This window comes from Felis catus, chromosome A1 (assembly GCF_018350175.1).
Source record: "Felis catus isolate Fca126 chromosome A1, F.catus_Fca126_mat1.0, whole genome shotgun sequence".
Lineage (NCBI taxonomy): Eukaryota > Metazoa > Chordata > Mammalia > Carnivora > Felidae > Felis > Felis catus.
The window spans coordinates 96,220,310-96,235,278 of NC_058368.1; the positions used below are offsets into that span (position 1 = coordinate 96,220,310).

Below are 14,969 nucleotides of genomic sequence, written 5' to 3' on the forward strand. Positions count from 1 at the left end.
GGAGTGTTCATCACTTCATCCCTTTTTATTAGTGCATGTTGCCATCTATTTTTATAAGAAAGTGCATTTCTTCACGTTTGATGAGAACCTCTGTAATTAAAAAAAAGTGATGTGCTCATGTTTTGAATCTGTGTTAATAGACCCCTCTTGGATAGTCATATTTCTAATTAGAATATTCAAGGATGTTGAATCATACAAAGAGGAAAGTAGACTCTTTATAAAGTCTCTTTATAAAGCAATGTTTACTGGAAATGTGGCCATGTTAAGTAAGGGTGTAGAAACAAGAATAGAACAAAATGTGCGATCTAAAAGTTGGAGGTCATATTGGAAACAGATGCAGGCATTAGGTGCTCAGATACAACCAGGTCCTGTGCAGAAATCTCTGTCTCAACAGAGGTCAATGGAGGTGTATCTCTACCATGACAACATGCAACATATACGTTCTAGCTCTCTGCTATTGCCATCCAGGGATAAGAAGGGATAGTGAGGAGACAACCCTTACTTGATCATATATTTACTGCCACAGATGGGCTTTAAACTAAAAATGACTGTTATCTTGGTTATACAAGGTTAAATTTCCTCTCTGGCATAGACTGAATTTTTATGCCCCCCCTAAAACTCTGTGTTGAAACTCAGTCCCCAGTGTGATGGTATTTGGAGGTGGAGCCTTTGGAAGGTGACTGTCGTGAAGGCAGCTCCCTCATGAATGGAATTAGTGGCATTATAAAACAGACCCCAGACAGTTCCCTTGCCCTCTCTGCCATGTGAGGACGCAGGGAGAAGTTAGTAGTCTGCAACCCAGAAGAGGACCCTCCCTAGAACTCAATTATACTAGCACCATGTTTCCAGACTTCCAGACCCCGGGACTGTGAGAAATAGATTTCTCTCGTTTATAAGCCACATCGTCTGTGGTATCCTGTTACAGTAGATGCCTTCCAAGCATAAATGAGTAAACCAGATCAAAGTTTATTTCTGTTAGAGACATAAAAGGAAGTTACATATTTGAACACTTGAATTTTATGATTCCAAATTCACACCTGCTACATTGTCTTGCACTTTTCGTACATAGAGGCCTCTTGAAAAATCCAAATAATGTAAAACACAAGTTGAAAAGAAGAATCAGACAATATTATAATGAAGGAAAATTTGCCCTCCTGTAAAAAGACTAATATATGTTGCTAAAATATTAAATATAACAGACACCTCTTATGCCACCTCCCATGCATACATGCATGGGAGCCCAAACCCCCCCCCCCACACACACACACACCACCCAGTTCCAATATACTCATAAAAAGTTGACTCTTAAACTTCTTTTACTATTCCAGGCTAATGATGATAATGCGTTAACATCAAGTGATTGAAATTATATACAATTCATAAGATCCCCATTATATATCACTCATAATAATTCGGACAGATAAGCCAAACCAGATATTTTTATGCTGATTCTGAAGGAAAGATATGTTCTAAAAAAAAAAAAAATCATGGTATGTAAGCAGACCACCTGGGAAATCTCTAACAACCTTAAGAGTATACAAATACTTTTGAAGCAGCCCCAGGTAATTTATAAGCTTTTATTTATAAAGGAATCGCTGGGAGTTAATGTAGGAGATATGCCTAGCTATTCATTTAAGTAAGCCCCGTAGGACAATTAAAATGCAGCAGTTAGTTGAGTTCTACTTACTGTACTCGGAAACAAAATGCAGTTGAAACATACAGCCTTATGCATGTCTCCCGATTTCATGTCAGAATAGATTTCTAAAGAGATGTTTGCATTCTCCCTAATTCTCACACCTTTATCTTGTGAATTAGTACCTCTTCCACTTGTATCTTATTTCAGTTCCATTATCTGTCTCTCAGTCTCAAAAACAATTTTTTAGAGCTCCCTCCTTTTTCTTCTCCTTTGTATATTTTATCCCTTAGACCCAAATCACTCTACCACAACATTGCTTTAAATTGGACCTTTCCAGATGAACAAAACAAGTGTAAGCAATTCCTCTTTGGGGATCGTGTCTTTCCTTCTCTCAGCAGACAGAACCTTTCTTTCTTACCTGCTATCTCTGTGCAACAAAATGCTATGTGTGAAATAAAGGATTCAGGCATGTTTATTTATTTATTTATTCAGGGCTGCAGTATTTTTTTTTCATAGCTCTGAATACTGCATACCATGATGCGAGACTGTCCATTAGCTTTTAAAAAAGGGTCGAAGTTAATAAAAGTGACACATACCTGCTTCCCAGCAGCCACAGCTACGGACTTCCTCACTCCTTCCAAATGGATCTCCCAACTGGGCCTCTCCTGGAGCTGTCAGGGAACTACTAGATAGGAATTTGTTCTGAGTTCTGACACACTTAGAAAATAAGACACATGATGATCGGATCTGCCGGCTGGATGGTAACGGTGACGCTCCTCGCTCCTCGGGTCCATGGCCATCCGTGGAAGCATTCCATTTTACGAGCTATTGTTTGGTATCGTTTGATGTGCTCTGCTCCAAAGTCAAATCTCCGCAAGATAGAATCACACGTATCTCTCTTATACAAACCTTACTGCACGTCTCAGCCTTAAAAATTACCCGGGCATATCCAACATCACAAGGTTAATAGGATGTTAGAAACCCAGGGGGTGGGGGAAGTTTTGCCATTTAACTTGGACGTGTTTTCCATTACGTTGCAAGCATTTTAAGATTGCTTGCTGGGAATTCCTTTTTAGGAATCCCTTCATAGTTCGTGCATAATAAACGATACGTTTTCTAGATACGTTACTGTTTGAAAAATAATTCTTGTGTACATAGTCTTTTCTTTATTAGTGCCAAACTCTTTTAAACCAAGGGTTCTAAAATAGGGATGGCTTTTTGCATCCAGTGGCTAATGTGATCACTAGCATAAACTGTGGAGTCTCCTTGGCGGATGTTCTCGATCTCTAGGGTGCCGTACAGATTGGGCCTGTGAAGCGCTGTTTGGTTATTTGCTGTTTTCAACCTTGTGCAGAGTCTTTATTGGATTTTCAGAAAAGAAATAAATGGTATGAATATTCAGGCTTATTCTAATTTCACATAAAGCTCCAATATAATAAGTCGCTTGTTACACTACATGACCTCACACAAATGCCTTTTATATTAATGCAGGAACCAAATAAAATGTTTAAACCCTCTTGAAAGCACATCTAAGGCTCAGTTAAGATGTTGGCTCTAAAGGAGCCCCTGGCGTTAGGAAGCCCACATGGTTAACAGCCTTCTCTTTTGCCCGCTGAAGCTCATACGGGTCTCTCTCTCCTCACCAGCCAAACATTTAAACTCTTTTTGAAGAGAAGGTAAGATGTACCCACCTTGGACGCAATGGCTTCCTCAGAAGATAGAAAAGAAATTTTGTGCGTGTTATTGAGAGGTGGTAGCAGGTATTTTATTTTTTTCATGGAAAGCCCACTGATCTTCCACAGACATGGTAACAAAGTCTGGGATTCTTGTGGGGAAGATATCGGTCTTGTAGAAGGGAGCTACGGTGGTTCAGTCTATGGACGCAAATCTTTCTGACATTCTTCAGTCAAGACGCAGGATATTCCCTCCTTTTGTGTTTTGTTTTGTTTTTAATGTGTGTTTATTTATTTTGAGACAGAGTGAGAGTGCATGCAAGCAGGGGAGGGGCAGACAGAGAAGGGAAAGAGGGAATCCCAAGCAGGCTCTGTTCTGTCAGCATAGATCCTGACATGGGCCTTGATCCTCGAACTGTGAAACCATGACGGGAGTCAATATCAAGTGTCGGACACTTAACCAACTGAGCCACCCGGATGCTCCCACCCTTCTTTTTGAATTTGAATGGCTGATGACTGACTCCTTTGATCAGAAGGGTTTGGCAGAGGTAAGGTTATATGATTTCCTAGCTGAAGTTACAAATGCAATCCAGTGTCCAGCTGTCTTCTGGGACATTCAATTTTTGGGGATCCTTGAACCCCAAACAATTGTTTCTTCAACTGTTTCTTCAAGCCACAAGGAATGGCCACATATAGGCACCCTTTATAATAGTCATAGCTGGGCACACAGTATGTAGCCAGAATTAAAAACTGCCCAGCCAAATCCTTTCCAAATTCGTAGTGAGCAAAATAAAATAGTTGATTCAGATCAGTTTTAAAATAATAAGTTATGCAGCAATGAATAACTAGAACTGGAATTAACCAACAATCGTCTGAAAACTCAAAAGAGAAGTTTTAAAATCAAAAGTAGTTTGGAGTTGTTATTCATGGGACTGGAAGAATTTTTGTTACTTCAAAAATAGAGACCATTAATATATTATTTGAGGACATCAAAAAAAGTAATGAGACTGTCTTATATTTCATTCTGGGAGGAAAGGTATGCCCCACAGAGCTGATTAAAAATAGCAGTTGTAAAAAGTAATTATGTTGCTTCCTTCCTGCATCATGCTGAGTCTAGCTTATTTAATAAATCCGGTTCCAAGCTACATAGAACACCACCAACTCCATCATCACCATTGCCATTACAAGAAATTAGTGTGTCCTGATTAAGTTGTTAAAGGCTTCTATTAAAACACATTTATTTTGGCAGACATAATCTCTCCTTAACCCGATTTTAGTGATTAGCTAATTACCATTGGGTTAGTTGTAGATGATTCTGTAAAAGACAGATCCTTTTGAACGAGATGTTGCAGCCCAGGAAGCCAGTGCCTCCGAAGACTGCAGAGAAAGAGAATTGAAAGAATCAGAAAGAGAGAGTAAACCCAAAAGACAGTGATTTTGTATTTTCCTAGTTCCATCTACGTACGGAAATTATCTTCTACGTGAATTATCTTCAGCTTCTTTTTATGTGCGACCCATCTTCTTCCCTGAACGATGAAAGCAGTGAGTTTAAGCTTCCTCTGTGACTGACCCACAGCAATGGAATCTTCTTAGCCATGATTCACCCCTAGCATTCTTACGGAGCACGAGGAGAGCATTGAATGAACTTCTCTCTAATTTAACCACAAAAAATAATTATTTTGTTCCAATGCCCTGCCTACGTGACTCACTGTTGTAGGGCACATTCTGAGATGATCTCCAGTGACGCATATCCCTGTGTAATCTCTTCCACCTTGAGTGTGGGTGCACCCCGTAGATACGTTGCTATGTCACTCCAGTGATGAGGTTTGTGAAGGTAGATTCTGTTTCTGGCTTTGAAGCTTTGAAGATGTGGGCTGGAGCAGGAAGCAGGTGGCAAGAAATGCAAGGACCATCTATGATCTGACAGCAACCCCCAGCCAAAAGCCAGTGGGAAAATGGGACCTCAAGCCTCAAATCACAGAACACTGATTCTGCCTACAACCTCAATGAATTGGGAAGCAGATTCTTTCCCATAGCCTCCTTGAAGGAGCACAAGTCAGCTGACACCTAATTTTCACCTATAAGATCCTGAGCAATAGACCACCCACCTCAAGCCCAGATATGTGACCTCCAGAACTGTGAGCTCCTATGTAGGTATTCTGCTAAAGTGCTGAATTAGACATAATTTGTTCACAGAAATAGAAAATTAATATGGGACATAGATCATAATTTTACTAGATCTAATCCACCTCCAGAAACATAAGGTTAATTGTGTGTCAACTTTTTTAACATTAGAAGTCACTTTGGGGGCAACTGGGTGGCTCAGTCGGTTAAGCATCCGACTTCGGCTCAGGTCATGATCTAGCAGTTGATAGGTTTGAGCCCTGCGTCGGGCTCTGTGCTGACAGCTCGGAGCCTGGAGCCTGCTTTGGATTCTGTGTCTCCTCTCTCTCTCTGTTCCTACCCTGCTTGTGCTCTCTCAAAAATAAGTAAAGGTTAAAAAATTTTTTTAAAAAGAAATCACTTTTGTATGTACGTTATTGTGTCCAAATAAAGGCCAAATCCACATAAAAATATGTATCAGGTATCTTCAGGAATTTTTTAATTTTAAAATTTTATTTTTTTATATTTTGTAGACAGAGTGCATGTGTGCTGCATGTGCAAACTGGGGAGAGGCAAAGGGAGAGGGAGGGAGAGAGTCTCAAGCAGTCTCCATGCTCAGGGTGGAGATTGACGCAGGGCTCAATGTCAGGACCTAGAGATCCTGACCTGAGCCAAAATCTAGGGGTGGTCACCAACTGAACCATCCATGTGACTCATGGGAATTATTAGTTTTGGGGTTTTTCTTAATTTTTTAAATATTTATTCACATTTGAGAGACAGAGACAGAGCATGAGTGGGAGAGGGGCAGTGAGAGAGGGAGACACAGAATCCGAAGCAGGCTCCAGGCTCTGAGCTGTCAGCACAGAGCCTGCCATGGGGCTCGAACCCACGAACTGTGACCTGAGCCAAAGTCAGACACTCAACCGACTGAGCCACCCAGGTGCCCGGGGAATTATTAGTTTTAAATAAATGTATCCTGTAATTACTTTTCTTTTTTTTTTCCATTATTCTGGTTTTCATCATGATAAGTGTCCTCTTAAATCCCCATCACCTATTTCAGCCATCCACCACCCACCGCCCCTCTGGTAATCATCAGTTCTCTAGAGTTAAGGGTCTGTTTCTTGGTTTGTCTTTCTCTCTCTCTCTTTTTTTTCCTTTGCTCATTTGTTTTATTTCTTAAATTCCACATATGAGTGAAATCATATGGTATTTGCCTTTCTGTGATGGACTTTCTTAGCATTATTCTAGCTCCATTCGTGTTGTTACAAATGGCAAGATTCCATTCCTTTTGTGGATGAATAATAGTCCATTGTATACATGCCACATCTTATTTATCCATTCATCAGTCAGTGGACACTTGGGCTCTTTACATAATTTGGCTATTATACATAATACTGCAATTAATATAGGGGTGTATATATATCCCTTTGAAGTAGTGTTTTTGTATTTTTGGAGTAAATACCCAGTAGTGGGGTTACTAGATCATAATGTGGTTCTATTTTGAGTTTTTTGAAGAACTTCCATACTGTTTTCCAGAGTGACTGTACCAATTTGTATTCCCACCAACAGTGCACAAGTGCTCTTTTCTCCACATCCTCACCAACACTTGTTTATTGTGTTTTTTTTTATTTTAGCCATTCTGATAGGTGTGAGGTGATACCTCGTAGTTTTGGTTTGCATTTCCCTGATCATGAGTGATGTTGATGTTCTTATGTCTGTTGGCCATCTGTGTGTCTTCTATGGAGAAATGTCTCATCGTGTCTTCTGCCCATTTTTTAATTGGATTGTTTCTTGGGTGTTGAGTTCAATCATTTCCTTATATATTTTGGATATTAACCCTTTATCAGATAGGTCATTTGCAAATATCTTCTTTCCTTCCATAGGTTGCCTTTTAGTTTTGTTGCTTGTTTCCTTTGCTGTACAGAAGCTTTTTATTTTGATGCAGTCCATTTTTGTTTTTATTTCCTTTGCCTCAGGAGACATATCTGGAAAAATGTTGCTGTGACAGATACCAGAAAATTTACTGCTTGTGCTCTCTTCAAGGATGTCTCTGGTTTCAGGTCTCCATTTTGAGTTTACTTTTATGTATGGTGAAAAGAAAGTGGTCCAGGTTCATTCTTTTGCATGTAGCTGTCCCATTTTGCCAACACCATTTGTTGAAGAGACTGTCAAAGATGTGCTCACTTCAGCAGCACATATGGTAAAATTGGAATGGTAAAGAGAATATATGCATAGCCCCTGCTCAAGGATGAGATGAAGAGACTTAATGAGATGAGATGAGATGAAGAGTAATTAACCACGTCATTGTGAGGTTATTTCTGGAGTTTCTATTGTATTCCTTTGATCTATGTATCTAATTTTTATGCCAATACCATACTGTCTTAATTATTACTGCTTTGTAATATAACTTGAAATTTGGAATTGTGATACCTTCACATTTTTCTTTTTCAAGGTTGCTTTAGTATTTGAGGGTTTTTTTGTTGTTGTAGTTCCACACAAATTTTAGGATAACAGTGGTGAGAGTGGACATTCTTGTCTTGTTCTTGACATTAGAGGACAAAGTCCCAGGTTGTCTCTGTTGAGTATCATGTTGGCTGTGGGTTTTTCATGTAAGGCCTTCTTTATTATGTTGAGGTATATTTCCACTAGAACTATTTTGCAAAGAGTTTTTATCATGCATGGATATTGTACTTTGTCAAATGCTTTTTCTGCATCTGTTGAAATGATCATATAATACTTATCCTTTCTCTTATTAATGTGATGTGTCATGTTTATTGCTTTGCGAACATTGAACCACACTTGCATCCTATGGATAAACCACACTTGATTGTGGTATATGATGTTTTTAATGTATTGTTGGATTCAGTTTGCTAATATTGTGTTGAAAATTTTTGCATCTATATTCATGAGAAATCTTGGTCCTTAGTTCTCTTTTATTGTGTGATGTCTTTATATAGTTTTGGTATGAGGGTGATAATGGCCTCGTAGAATGAATTTGGAATTTTTTGTCCTATTCTATTTTTTTGAATCTTCTCTTTTTGAAATGTTTGGTGGAATTCACCTGTGAAATTGTTTGGTCCTGAACTTTTGTTTGGGGGAGATTTTTTTATTACTGATTCAATTTAATTGTTGGTAATTAGTCTGTTCAAAATTTCTGTTTTTTCCTGCATTAGAGTTGATAGGTTATATGTTTTTAGGAGTTTCCAGGAGTTTAATCCATTTCTTCTAAATTTTCTAATTTGTGGGCATATAGGTTTTCATAATACTATCATATGGCTGTTTGTATTTCACTGGCATTTGTTGTTATTTCTCCTCTTTCATTAGTTATTAGTGATTTTTTTTTATTGGCGTCCTTTTTCTTTTTTAAGTGAGTCTGGCTACTGGTTTGTCAATTTTGTTGAGCTTTCCAAAGAACCAGCTCCTGATTTCATTGATCTGTTCTGTTTTTTTTTTTTTTAATTTATTGTATCATTTATTTCTGCTCTAATCTTTATTATTTCCTTCCTTTGGCTCTGTTTGGGTTTTGTTTGTTGTTGTTGTTCCAGCTCCTTTAGGAGCTTTAGGAGCTAGGAGCTATAAAGTTAGGTTGTTTATTTGAGATTTTTCTTGATTCTTGAGGTAGGCCTGTATTGCTATAAACTTCCCTCATTTTGTTGCATCTCAAAGGTTTTGGACTCTCATGTTTTTATTTTCACTTGTTTCCATGTAATTTTTCATTTCTTCTTTGATTTCTTGGTTGACCCATTCATTGTTTAGTAGCATGCTATTTAACCTCCATGTATTTGTGCTCTTTCCATGTTTCTTCTTGTAGTTGATTTCTAGTTTCATAGTGTAGAACTACTTTTCTACTCCAAGAAATATGCTGTACTTCACTGTTGTCCTCTTTCACAAGACTTGGCCTATTAGCAATGAGTCCACTTCAAAGAAATTAAATAATAACTCTAAACATATTCACCAAAATATGCTCACAACTTCTTCATTGGGGAGAACTTTTATTTCAACTAACTCTATAGGGGGACATGAGTCTCAGACCCTTGTCTCTTTGGTAATATTTTTCTCCCTAAATGTTATCTGCTCTTTTGGAAAGGTGTATATCGTGCATTCATGTCTCTCCATGTCTCTGTAAAGTTACATATGAACTTTCTGATCCTGTATTTATATAAATGCTATCTGTTCTCCACACTGACATTGGATGAGTTTCTGGAGTGTCCAGGTCCATGAAAAGGCTCATTTAGTAAATGACTAACTAAGGTTCCAAGAGAACACCCTCCCTTCTCTTGAAAATACCCTCTTCTCTTCCCTCTCCCCTTGATTTATAGCCTGATTTCTAGAAAACACAGTATGAATCAAATGCTGACATACTAACCCTGTATCAGAGAATGCAATCCCAGAGAATCATTTGTGATGGAGAAAGAGAAGTATGGCAGGGAAGGAGAGAGCAAATGCATGAGGATATGTACCAAACTAGATGCAGCTTCGGGATTCATTGTTCAGACTCATGAAATATCTGCAGAAAATTGTATAAGAAACTACTACATTGTACAGTAGTTGTACTATTCAGGACTTGGGGAATGAAGGAAGATGCATTTACTTTTTAGGTTTCTTCTACCTCATCACCACCTGGTCAAAATCCACCCCCCAGGGCCTTAATACCTGTGCTGTTGTGGAATGTGACCATGCCTCAGTGTGACCACTGAGGAACAAAGAGTCTGTATGAATCTATTTTTGCCATCTTTACCATATAGGGTTTTTCTGCAGGTAGTTTCTTGTAATAAAAGTACACCCGTCTGGCAAATAACCAAAAGAATGAAACAAGCCATTTTTATAACTCTTCTGTTAGGAAATGAGAAGGGCCTGAGGTTTCAAGCAGAGCATGGGACATGATCTAAGATGTCACACAGGCAGATCAGGAACATCGCAAAGGTTACCACCTCACATGGGGTTGCCTATAAAAGACCATCAGGACCTATGCTTCATCTCATAGTTTGCACAATGAACACAAGAAACACAAGACACCAAGGTGGCCACTTATCAGTGGACTCCTTCTTTCATACAGCTTTCTTACAATCTCTGATACAAATTACATCTCTATCCCTTCTCATTCTCTCATTTTCTTTTTTTTTTTTTTTTTTTTTTTTTTTTTTTTTTTTAAATTTTTTTTTTATTGTTTATTTGCTTTTGACAGAGAGAGAGAGAGACAGAGCATGAGCAGGGAAGGGGCAGAGAGAGAGGGAGACACAGAATCGGAAGCAGGCTCCAGGCTCTGAGCCGTCAGCACAGAGCCCGACGCGGGGCTCGAACTCACAGGCAGCGAGATCATGACCTGAGCTAAAGTCGGAGCTCAACCCACTGAGCCACCCAGGCGCCCCTCATTCTCTCATTTTCATAGAGTCATCTGGAACTCATGGTCTAATATCATATGTTTCTATTCATTCATTCATTCATTCACTCACTCAGAACAGGGTGGGAAAAGAGAGAGAGAGAGAGAGAGAGAGAGAGAGAGAGAGAGAGAGCGAGCACCCAAGGAGGCTCTGTGCTGTCAGTCCGGAGCCCAACACAGGGCTTGATCTCACAAACCATGAAATCATGACCTGATCTGAAATCAAGAGTATGATGCTTAACCCACTGAGCTACCCAGGAAACCCTGATATCACCTAATTTTTAATATTCTCTATCTCTTCATGGTGCCTTGGTGGCTCAGTCAGTTAAGCATCCGACTTCGGCTCAGGTCATGATCTCTCAGTCTGTGAGTTCAAGCCCCGCATTGGGCTCTGCGCTGACAACTCACAGCCTGGAACCTGCTTCAGATTCTGTGTCTCCCTCTCTCTGCCCCTCCCTGCTCACACTCCCTCTCCCTCTCTCTCTCAAAAATAAATAAACATTTAAAAAATTAAAAGAAAACCTCAATCTCTTCTCTGAAGGAACTTTCACATATGCCTTCTAGTTTATCCAGAAATTAAGTTAAAATTTATCACAGAGCTAAATGTAAAAGGCACTACTATATTTCTAGAAGAAAAATAGGAAAAAAAATCTGTTGGCTTTATATTAGACAATTATTAGATACTAAAAAATGAAAAATTGGATTTCATAAAATTATAAGTTTTGCTCTTTGGAATAAACTAAGAGAAAAAAATTATTCAAACACTAGGAGAAAATATTTGTACATCATATGTGTGATCAAGGACTTGTAACTAACATAGATACAGAAATCTCAAAACTTAATATTAAGAGAACAACCTAATAGAAATGGGCAAAGCATTTTATTGTTTTTTTAAATGTATATTCATTTTTTGAGAGCGCGAGAGAGAGACAGAGCTCAATCAGAGGAGGGGCAGAGAGAGAGGGAGACACAGATTCTGAAGCAGACTCCAGGCTCTGAGCTGTCAGCACAGGGCCTGACACAGGGCTTGAAATCAAGGACCATGACATCATGGCCTGAGCTGAATTTGGACACTTAACTGACTGAGTCACCCAGGTGCCCAAGGAAATGCGGAAAGTGTTTGAACAGACACTTCTCCAAAGTCATGCAAATGGCAAATAAGCACACAAGAAGATGTTCAGCATCATTAATCACTTGAGAAATGAAAACCTAGTTCAAAAATCTTTATGTAAATGTTTATAGCAACTTTGTTCAAAATTACTCATATCATAAACCAACCTGAATATTCCTCAGCTGGTGAATGAATAGACAAATCATGTGGTATATCCATACTATGGAACAATAAGAAGAACATTTATACGTGTACATCTCATTTTATGGTTAGGCAAAGGAGCCAGGACCAAAACGTTACATATTCTGTGACTGAATTTATACAGCATTCAGGAGTTGGCCCCCCAAAATCCACTTTTATTGAGAAACAATTGATGTACATTACTGTATAAGTTGAAGGCATACAATGTGATGGTTTGATTTTCATATATCATGAAATGATTGCCAGAAAAGGTTAACATATATCATCTTATAGAGATAGAATAAAAAGAAGAGAAAAAAATTTTCCTCATGATGAGAACTCTTAGTATCTACTCTCTTAATAATTTCCTGTACATTGTATAGCAGTATTAGCTATAGTCATCCTGTCGTACGCTATATCCTTACTGCTCATTTGTCTTCTACCTGGATGTTTCTACCTTTTGACCACCTTCCTCCAACTTCCCCTCCCCCTATCACCCAGCTCTGGTAACCACAAACCTTATCTCTTGCCCTATGATTTTCCTGGGTTTACTTATTTATTCTTATTACTTTTCAATATTTTACATATAAGTGAAATACTTTCTCTCTTTGACTTATTTTAGTTAGCACAATGGTAAAAAGCAAACTTTTCAGGTAAGAGAATAGACCAATTTATTCTCGTTATTAAGGGTGGGAAGTAGTTGACTAAAAACAAATACAATAAGGGAATGTTTGGAGGGGTGAAGGAAGAGTTTTGTGTACTGAGTGTGATGTTGGTTTACACCACTGTGCATTTTTCATAATTCATACAATCCTTCTTCATCTTAATATTGTGTATTTTTTTAGTTAGGTCAGAAATGCACTGTATACTTTTTTTTTTTTTGATTACTTGGAATTTCCACTTATTTGCTATGTTTTCTTATGGATTAAGCAGGCTTGTTCTTTTGTAGAATAGAATATCTTTCTGAATGTGAAATTTTCTTGAACTTAAACTGGGAAATGCCCTTGCGATTTATTTTCCTTCCTGATCTAGTTGTCCAAGTCTCTTAAAAAATCTTAAATTCTCTGTCTTACTTTTGCTAAAATTGAGTATTCAATGTTGATTAAAAAAAACATATATCATTAAAAGATAAAATAATTGGGCCATGCTCTTGTATGATGAATTGGGCGTGAAGCGATTCAGGTTAGGGTCTTCTCAAATGTTGAAGTTACTGCTCCATTGCCTTCTGGCATCTTTTCTTAATTTAATATCATGAGGAAAGAAGATTATCTGTTGTTTGTATTAAATCTGTTTATTCCTTGTTCTGTCTCTCTCAAAAGTTTTTTAGTATTTCTTCTTTGCGTTCTACTACTTGACCGTGGTACTTCTAGATGTGGTTTTTAATCGTTCCTTGTGCTAAGCATTCACTCAATGTCTTCCAGGTTAAAAAATTTTTTTCAGATATGGAACATTTTTTTCCTGTTATTTCTTTGACCTCCCCTCCTACTCTCTCATACACACACCTTAATTTTCTTTGTTTCCTCTTTTTAGAAAAGCTATTTGAAGGTTAGATTTGTTGTATGGTGTTTATTGTATCGGTTTATATGTCCTAACTTTTCTCTTAGATTTTTCATCTTTCAGATTTTGTTCTTTGATATAAAAGATTTTCTGGAGTCTATTTTCCAGGTCTCCTATTAAACTATTTCATTTTGATAAACACATGTGTGATTTTCAGAAATTGCTCTATTATTCTGATTACTTTGTTTATATAACAGCTTCCAACAATTCCAATAGCCTTTCAAAATTTCCCATCAGAGTATTAATCAGAATTTCCCAAAATTCTTTTCAATTACCTTAAATATATAGCATTTTTCAAGCATCATTGTTTAATTTGTTTGTTTAGATTCTTACTTTGAGCACATTGATTTGTCTCTAATCTCAGCCGTCCTGGTTTTCTGTTCATATCTATAAGCAGAAAATTTGACTTATCAAAATCTGTTATTGTTCAGCCTTTTGTTTGTGAACAAGAAGTGTTGACTGTGAGACTGTATATTTAATTAACTTTGGTTGGGAAATTATTTTCAAGATAACTAAACTTTGTAAAAATAAAAATGGTACACAGAATGCTCATATATCATTCACCCACATGCACCTGTCATTGGCATTTCACCTAATTTTGTTTGCTCTATCTTTATATGTGTGTATATGCATATATATAATCTATAAATATAAATGTATAAATATATAGTATGTATAAATATTGTATATATAAATATATAGTATATATAAATATATAAAATATAAACTTAATATATAAATATAAAATATATAAATATTAAATGTAAATATACTTATATATTTATATATACTATATTTATATGTACTATATATTTATATAAATATATAAGTATATTTATATTTTTATATTTATAGTTATATATTTAATAACTGAGGGTAAGTTTCATACATCATTGCCTTTTTATCCCTCAATATTTTATTGTGCATTTCCTAAAGATAGAGATAATCTAATGTCTTTATGGCATTTTTTCCTTCCAGTATAGGATCAAGTCTAGGATCATGTATTTCATTTAATTGTCATGTTTCTTTAGCTTCCTTTAATCTACAACATTCTCACAGCGTGTCCTCCTCTTCTATGACATTGACATAGCTTGAAGACTATAACCCTTCCTTTGGGAAAAAACAGTTTCTCATTTTCTGTTTGTCAGATCTTTCCTCATGATTAATTTAAGAGTCTGCATTCTCACCTGAGATATTGCACAGGTGAAGTTGTGTCCTTCTCAGGGCATCACATCTGGAACCACATAGGACCATCTGTAACCAATTATATTAATTTTGATCACCTGGCCCAGGTATTATGAAAATTTTTCATTGTATAATTACTGGTTT

The 14,969-nt window shown here is 37.2% G+C and overlaps 1 long non-coding RNA gene and 1 other non-coding gene across 3 annotated transcripts in view; both read left to right on the plus strand.

Annotated features, from left to right (window-relative positions):
- The window catches only part of LOC123385481, a 242,849-nt gene that overhangs the window by 179,183 nt on the left and 48,697 nt on the right, over nt 1–14,969 (plus strand). The window lies entirely within an intron of this gene.
- Nucleotides 7,589–7,695, plus strand: LOC111556922. Its single transcript, XR_002736624.1, has one exon. It is a non-coding gene; the product is annotated as a U6 spliceosomal RNA (small nuclear RNA).